Source organism: Acomys minous (genome assembly GCF_964271855.1).
Source record: "Acomys minous genome assembly, chromosome: 6".
In the NCBI taxonomy this organism is placed as follows: Eukaryota; Metazoa; Chordata; class Mammalia; order Rodentia; family Muridae; genus Acomys; species Acomys minous.
In genome coordinates, this window is record NC_140487.1 from 111332860 (window position 1) to 111341398 (window position 8539).

An 8539-nucleotide genomic window follows, 5' to 3' on the forward strand; every position below is an offset into this window, starting at 1 on the left:
GGAGGGCTCAGCCACCAAGCGGCACTCCTGCTGTGTGGAGGTTGCACTTGCTTGGTTTTGAACCGAGGCTCTCACAGGTGCTAGGCAAGTGCTGCAGCACTGAGCTGTACAGTGGGGGAGGGGGGGCCTACCATGTGGGCTCCAGGGATTGAACTCAGGTCCGTGGGTTTACACAGCAAACGTCTTTGGCTTCCACCCCTTAGTTTTGGTACAGGGTCTCACTAAGTTGGCAGTGCTAGCCTTGAGCTCACCCTTCTGCCCAGGCTGGTCTTGAACTTGTGTCTGTCGGGATCTACAGGCATGGTATGAGAAGGATGAATGTCATGGGTCTGGGTCTCCAGTGTCAGCCGCTGCCGTGGGGCTGGAGCTTGCTCACCACCCTGGGAGCTCACCCGGTGGAGCCTGGTTCTCAGAAGGATGTCTTGGTGTGGCCAGCCTGGCAATCCTAACCTCACTCCAGCAGCTCTCCGCTAGGGAGGATGCCAGCCCAGTGACACTCCTGGAGACACACAGTGATCGTATGACATTGTACCTGCAGGTGTCACCGTAGACTGCTGCCTGTCAGATGCCAGACACAGGTTGAGCAGATCCAAGTTTCTTTTCAATTCAGTCTTCCTGAGCAGTGAGTGAGTGAGACCAGGCACAAGTGCTTCAATGCCTCCCCGCCTCTTTACCGAGTATGAGCTTCCTACGCCGGGGTGTGGACGGCTCAGGCTACAGCAAGAATGGGGTCATTGGAGTGAGAAGCCATGCCATGCCTGGTGCCACGGATCCTCTGAAAACTGGAGTTGCCGTGTGGGCGCTGGGAGCTGCACCTAGGTGTTCAGGAAGGGCAGCCTGTGCTCTTAACCTCTGAGCCGGTGATAACTATCATTTTTAACCCAACGGCTTTCCAGTTCACAGGCACAGGCAGTGGCCAGCACAGTTTGTGGGCAGGCTAAGGTGTGTGGCCCACTGGACTGCTGTGCAAGGGAGACCTTTCCAGAAAGCGCGCCCCGCCCCCCCCCCCCCCCCCCCGCTTCCTGTTCTCTACCACTTTGAACGCCTGGGCCTGTGTGCTGCCCCCTTCTGGACAATGGTGGGATGGCAGGACAGCCGGAGGATTCTCCACCACCCCCTTTCAAGTCTGCTTTGACAAGCACCCGGCTCAGCATGAATATAAAAGGAATAGTAAGACCCCTAGGTAAGAGGGCTGACTGGAGGGAAGGAGAGAATTTGAATGAGAAAAACAGTCTTCATTCCAAGCATAAAAACAGGTAGAGCTTCAGAAAGTCACAAGGAAGTGATACTGGGAAAGAGCAGGCCAAAAGGGAGAGTGACTGGGAGGTGGGAACTGACCGTGAACTCAGCCATGCCTTCCCCATGGGGAGAGAGGGAACAAGCCGCTTCTAAGGGATGCTGCCTGAGAGATGGACTGACCACCTTAGGACACGCTCCCAGCTGCCAGATTAGCGATGCTCGCTCAGTGAGACCCTGACTCCCTAGCCTACGAATCACAGGAAAGAAATCCCATTCGGCCACACCATCCTGAGAGAGACTCTGTTGGTTTTATTTTTTCAAACAAACAAACGAACAAACAACAGCAACAAAAACAAAAACAGATCTACTCTGGGGCCTGAGATCAGGGTTTATCCACGGTAGCGAGCAGAGGCTTCTCCAGAGAGGACCCAGCCTTATGGCTGTCCTATCTTGTGCTTTCCCGAAGCTGCTCAACTCCTGCCCAGTAGAAGGACAGAGTTAACTCGTGAGTTTGTACTGTAGGCAGCAGGTACCTCCACCAAACCACTAGACTCAGAGACCCTCTCCTCTCACGGCTACAAAATTATGGGATGCCCTGCACTCTCTAAGTTTCTGTTGAATCTCCCAGATCAGCCCCGAGGCGTTCCTAAAAGGTATTTCACTTGGAATCCACCTCAGCTGTTCTCTCTACCAACCCTGGAAAGAATCTTTATTGTTTAAGATAATCCACAGGCTCCCGAGAGCATTAACCACTCCTGTTGTGGCTCCTGTGGGAGCTATGGAAAGCAGGAGGGCCACAGGCTGACAGGCCCCAGGGTCCCCTGAATAATCTTTTTGTTTTCTCCCTGTTTTCCTATTGTTCTAGCTGTTTCTAACCTCTTTCCCTGGCTGCTCCTTTGGTTTCATTTAACCCTTTGTCTCCTCTTTTCTCCCAGTTCCCTGCCCCCTTCCTGGGTCTCATCTGAGCTGACCCTCACTGACCTTTAACCCCACAGCATACACTGCAGTCTCCCACGGATCTCACCTACGCTGTTTGTTTTCTCCTTGCCAAGCGGGCGCTGGGGAATTGAGCCTTGAAGAGGGGACCACCCGGTAAGATCCTCCCCCACACCCCACAACCAGGCCTATCCAAAGCATCTCATGAAAACCATCAAAATGCAGATATGCAAGAAGCAGGCTCAGCTTCCCCAGGTGCTCCTAGCTCCACAGTGCCTGAGCTCAGACACACTAAACTAGGTCAAATGTCAGGTGAGTGAGCCAAAGGTTTCCTGGTAAAAAAAAAAAATGATGAATGACCCTGAAAGCACACGCCTTTAATCCCAGCACTCAGGAGGCAGAGGCAGGCAGATCGCTGTAAGTTCGAGGCCAGCCTGGTCTACAAAGGGAATCCAGGACAGCCAAAGCTACACAGAGAAACTCTGTCTCAAAAAACAAAAACAAACAAACAAACAAAAAAGCTAGGCACATATGGAGACCCCTCTGTTATGTCAGCACTCAGGAGGCAGAGACAGGCTTTTCTGAGCAAGTGGGCTAGCTACACCACCTCCAGGATGCTTCATGAACAGAGCTTGAGGAAGACACCTGATGTCAACTTCAGGCCTACACACACACACATACAAAGGCACATGCACCCACACATGTGTAAATGAACACACACACACATACCACCACCACCACCACCACCACTCATGCCAAAGTAACTGATTAGATGACTGAATATGAGGCCAGTTATCTGGGGCTGACTTATATATAAGACAGGCTGGGATCCCCAAGTCCTGTCTCACAAAGGTGTCCTCTGTCACCCACATCTGCTCTGGGTGGTGGGGGCTGGGGTGGGGGTAGGTCACAGCACAGGTGTGGGGCAGTGGGGGGCGGGGGCAGGAGACAACTCAATTGTCTGACTGTGACCTGTAACATACAGTATTACTGTCTGTGTGACCCACAGCACCGTCTATGCCGGTATGCTACGGTCTTCCCTCAGCTTATTCTTGTGTGTGCAAAGTGATCTCATTTCCTTAAAAAAAAAAAAAAGCCACAGGTTTTTTTTTTTTCTATATCTAAAGGAATGAGTCAGCCCTTATGAGTCATTGCTCAAAGACAGCGTGGGACCCAGTCCAGCCCAAGGAGCAGGCTCCTCAGTGGGAATGCACATCTCCATGAAGTGCAGCGTCTGTGCTGGGTTTGTTTGTTTGTTTGTTTGTTGCCCGCCTCCCGATTTACGTGAATTAGAAGAGGAGGGGAGCATCCGGTCAGGCCCTGTCCGGGTGCATAAAAGCACCAGGTCAGCAGGTGGGGGCAGCCTCCCTTCGTATTGTCTCATAATACTCCAACCTCAGCTTCTCCGGAAGCCAAATTCCCATGGTGCCCTGGGGCCCCACACTCCCACTGCTCAGCCTTAAGCCAAGTTCTCCCTCTTCTAAATTTCAGTATTCTCCGCCCCCCCCCCCCCATGGGGACGTTACATAACTGCATGAAGAGCGTTGCAAAGAGGTCGTCAGCAGTAGAGTTTCTGGCATGCAGCATGCACTGGCTCTGAGGTGTTTTCCGCTCTGTTCACCCGTGTCGCGTGTGTCGCCGCCTTGGCACTTGGCACCATGAGCGCTGTCATGCCACACAGTGCCAGGGACCCCCCCCCCACCACCACTCCTGAAACACATCGAGTCAGATATAAGTGATAAGTTGTGGGGTTTTATTTTGTAGTTCTATTTATGTATTTGTATAGCTGTGACAGAAGTGTGGAGGTCCAAGGACAACCTGAGGGAATGGGTTTTCTCCTCCTGCCCTGTGGGTCCCGGGAATCAAACGTAAGGTCGTCAAGTCAAGCCGGCTGGCAAGTGCCTGGACCTGCTGAGCCATCTCACCGGCCACATAATATAGGGTTTTTACTGTACACTAGAAGTTTTCTACTCTTAGAGAAACATAATGGATTAATGATGAAGAAAAAGAAAAAAAGAAAAAAAAGATGGGGCTGGAGAGATGGCTCAGTGGTTAAGAGCACTGCCTGCTCTTCCAAAGGCCCCGGGTTCAATTCCCAGCACTCACATGGCAGCTCACAACTGTCTGTAACTCCAAGATCTGACACCCTCACACCAACACACATAAATTAAAAATAAAAAAAAAATTAAAAAAAAAAAAAAAAGACTTACAGGGACACCCAGAGGCCTACCTGCCACTATGCTACACCAGGAGGAATGGCCTGGGATTCATGAGGTCCAGGCCGGGGAGGACACAAAGAGGCCCACAGCAAGACCTACTCTGATGTACAATTATGTTGTGGAGAGATTGGAAAACAGTTTGAACTCTATGAAGAGAGGCAGAACTGGAGATTCTCGGGTGGAGAGGAACAGCCTGATGCGAGTGTCCTGCCCTGCCACCTGTGAGACCACGGTGAAGTCCCCGCCTGTGCTGCCACTGAGGGCCATGTCTGTCCGTTGTCAGGCCTGTGTTGATGTCCGTGCCTCATGTCACCAATAAAGTCCCTCGTCTGAGCTGTCACCTGGAACCATGTTGATGTCTGAGGGCTGTGCAGAGCTGGCCCTGCCCCTCACTGGCTGCAGCACTTGGGAGAGTAGACCCTACACCTCACCGGGGTAGCCCAGTAGAGCTGGCCATGGTGAGAGCACAGGAAAGCTGGCCCTGCCACTTGCCTGCCATGAGGTATCGTGGGCACTAGGGAGATGCCCCTCCCTGCCCCACCCCTCACCACCTGCAGCAGTCAGGAGTGCTGATTCCGGGAGTCGTGAGAGTGGGAGAGCTGGCCCTACCCTTTGCTGGCTATAGCTCCTGGAAGAGTGGGCCTCGTGTCTGGGCAACACAGCAGAGCCGGCCCTGATGGCAAAGGCAGAGTGAGCCAGCCCCAAGGGTGTGAATGTGGGAGAACTGGCCCAGCCCGTCAATAGCTGCAGCATTAGGGTAGCTGGCTGGGGCAGTTCTGTAGATCTGGCCCTGGTGGTGTAGGCTAGGGCAGGATTGGCAGACGGACCAACTCAGCTACCACCCAGGCTTAGATCCAGGGATCTGAGCTGGCCCCACCCAACATCTACCCCATCTATCTATGAATTGATGGAGCAAGTGAAATGGCCAGTCCTACAGATCCAAAGCTACAGGACCTCCATGACACAGGGCAACAGCTGCATAGCCGAGAGGCATCCTGGGAGGATCCAGTATTGATGGTATAACAGAAGCCAGAGGCCTTGAGCCAGACCAGTGACTCATTGCAATGAATGAACATTTGCAAGTAAGGCTGTGTAGGAAAAAGGATAATACCGCGTGACACACTGTGACGACGCAGCTTCCAGGACAAGATGCTTTTATGCTTTGTTTCGTTTGTTTGTCTTGTTTTTATTTTCTTTGGCGGGGAGAGGTTGCAAGGGCAGGGGGTGGGTACAAAGGGACTGCAAGATGAGTGGGATGGGGGTGCATGGTGTGAAACTCACAAAGGATAAATAAAACTTTTTTAAAAAAAGACTCAGGATATTTCTATCGTCATTTCTCTGCAGGCATAAAATTATCACATCTTTGGATTGCATTGTGATAGACTACTTGATATTAAGATTGATTTGATTTGATTATTTTACTGATAGGTTGTCTGTGGGGGGTGGGCATGTGCATGCGAGTGCAGGAGCCCACAGGTGCAGAAAAGCACATTGGATCCCCTGAGGTCAGAGTTCTGGGCAGTCGTGAGCTGCTCAGCATGGGTCCTGGGAGCTGAACTCAGATCTTCTGTGAGGGCAGCCAGTGCTCTTTACCACTGAGCCATCTCTCCAGCTCCAGGCCACTTGGTTTTAAAAAAGTGGTGTTTGAAAAAAAAAAATGGTGTTTGAATTGCTGACTTGAGCTTCATTTTAAAACAATACATCCATTTTTCAAAAATGTTAAAGAAACCTTGTCTTGGCATTAGGAAAGGATTCCCAAGACTTCCTGAAACAGCCCCCCAAAATGATCTGCTGTTTTGTTCTGTGTGCTTACATGAAAGGTGACTTGACAACTTTAAGACTGAAATGTAAGCCAATTCTGATGAACACTGAAGGTGTTTCTGGGCCCTGCAGTAGCAAGCACTCCACCAAGATTCAATCATTTCTATAAAAAACAATCAAGCATGTCCATCTCATTAATATGCAAATCTGCTTTTGTATGCTAATGAACGGCCGAGGTCGGCTGTTGGCGGACTTTTTGTAAAAATAACGTCAACAGTATGTATATAGAAAATTGCTTTTTAAATGGTCTCTAATTTTTTTAAATCAGTAAACAGTTTGTAGACCACTCACACACACACACACACACACACACACACACACACACACTCAGTTACCTGAAAATTTCCCAGGAGGAAAGGGGTCACAGGTGGGAAAAATTTAAGAAGCCCCATTTTAAGTAATGAACCAGCCAGAGGCCTGATCAGCAGGACGTAAGAGCATCCCACCCCTGAACTTGCCCTCAGAAGCCTGCCAACTTGAGCTCCTGGGTAAACATACATCACTATGTTCTTTATTGGTGCATGTACAAAAGTCTCTCCTAGTCCTTGGTTCCTCATGTGTAACAAGAGTGTCCTAGTTAGGGTTACTGTTGCTGTGAGGAAACACCATGACCAAAGCAACTCGGGGAGGAAAGGGTTTATTTCACTGAACATTTCTAGGAAACACTGGGGGAAGTCAAGGCAGGAACTCAAACAAGACAGGCACCTCAAGGCAGGAACTGACGCAGAGGCCATGGAGGGGTGCTGCTTACCGGCTTGCTCCCCATGCCTTGCTTAGCCTGCTTTCTTATAGAACCCAGGACCACCAGGCGAGGGATGGCCCCGCCCACAATGGGCTGGGCCCTTACCATCCATCACCAATTAAGAAAAGGCCTTACAACTGGATCGTATGAAGGCATTTTTCTCAACTGAGGGTCCCTCCTTTCAGATGACTCTAGCTTGTGTCAAGTTGACCTACAACTAGCCAGGAGAAGGGGCTACGCACGCCGTACGCTCACTTCTTCAAGAACCATCCCAAGGCAACAGAATAGCTGCCGAGGAGTGGAGAGCTTCACTTCCATGTTGTAGCTAGGAAAGTTGAGTGGGAGGGATTAAGCGAGCTACACACAGGGAGAAGAGGGAGAGCCGGGGCTTGGACCCTCTCGGTCTGTACGGGCACCCGCACGCACGCGTCATTACCCATCACCAGAGCTGTTCCCACCCTTACAGCACAAGACACGGGTGGACTGATTTTTTTTTTTAATGTATTTTAACTTTTTAAAAAACTGGGGGTGGGGGCGGGGGCGGGGGCGGTGAGAGCACATGAGTGACACCAACCAAGGAGAGAATTCCAGGTCTTCAGGCAGTTTCTGACCCCAAAGCAACACTGGAGCCATGCCGCAAACGTAGACACCGAGGTCTGCACATGGTCGCTTAGAGGCGAGTGCTTGAGCTAGCCCCGGGCGCCTAAGCTGGGATGTCTCTTCAGAGGCTCCTGATTGATGCAGCCAAGACTGTGCCCAGATGCCCACGTGTCAGGACGGATACCCCCAGGAAGAGGGAGGAAGCATCGTGCCTGTGCCTCCTCTCCACTCCTGCGCCCAGGGCTCAGATGAGGTTCTGAGGTCTCTGAGAGATGAGGGAAGGAATGGAAACATGTCATATTTCTGAGTATTTATCATTTTAGGACATTTCTTAAAAAATATTTTCTCAGGCCGGGCGTGGTGGCGCATGCCTTTAATCCCAGCACTCGGGAGGCAGAGGTAGGCGGATTGCTGTGAGTTCGAGGCCAACCTGGTCTACAAAGTGAGTCCAGGACAGCCAAGGCTACACAGAGAAACCCTGTCTCGAAAAACCAAAAAAATAAAACTAATTTTAAGAAATATATATATATATATATATATATATATATATATATATATATATGTATGTATATTTTCTCTTTGCTATTGTTTTGTTCTTGACCCAGGGTCTTGTTATACAGCCCCGTCTACCCTGGAACTTGCCAGCTAATCCAGACTAGACTCAAACTCAAGATCCTGTTGCCTCAACCTCCCAGTGCTGGGATTGTCCTAGCTCTCTAGCTAGGGCAAGCTTTTTCTGTCACTTAAGGGTAGTGTTTCAAAGAGGACTAGCAGTGAGCCAGCTCCCTCTCACAGTCAATCAACAAATATGACCCAGTATCTACTGTGTCAGCCCACACAGTAGGCCTCGACTCCAAGTCAGCACTAAAGGTGCCGAAAATGGTGGCGTGCCCTCTGCGTGTGCTCAGGAAACGGCGCTTACAGCAGACAGGCTGGCTCACACAGCGAAGCTTTCCTGGAGGAAGATTTAAATAATGAACAA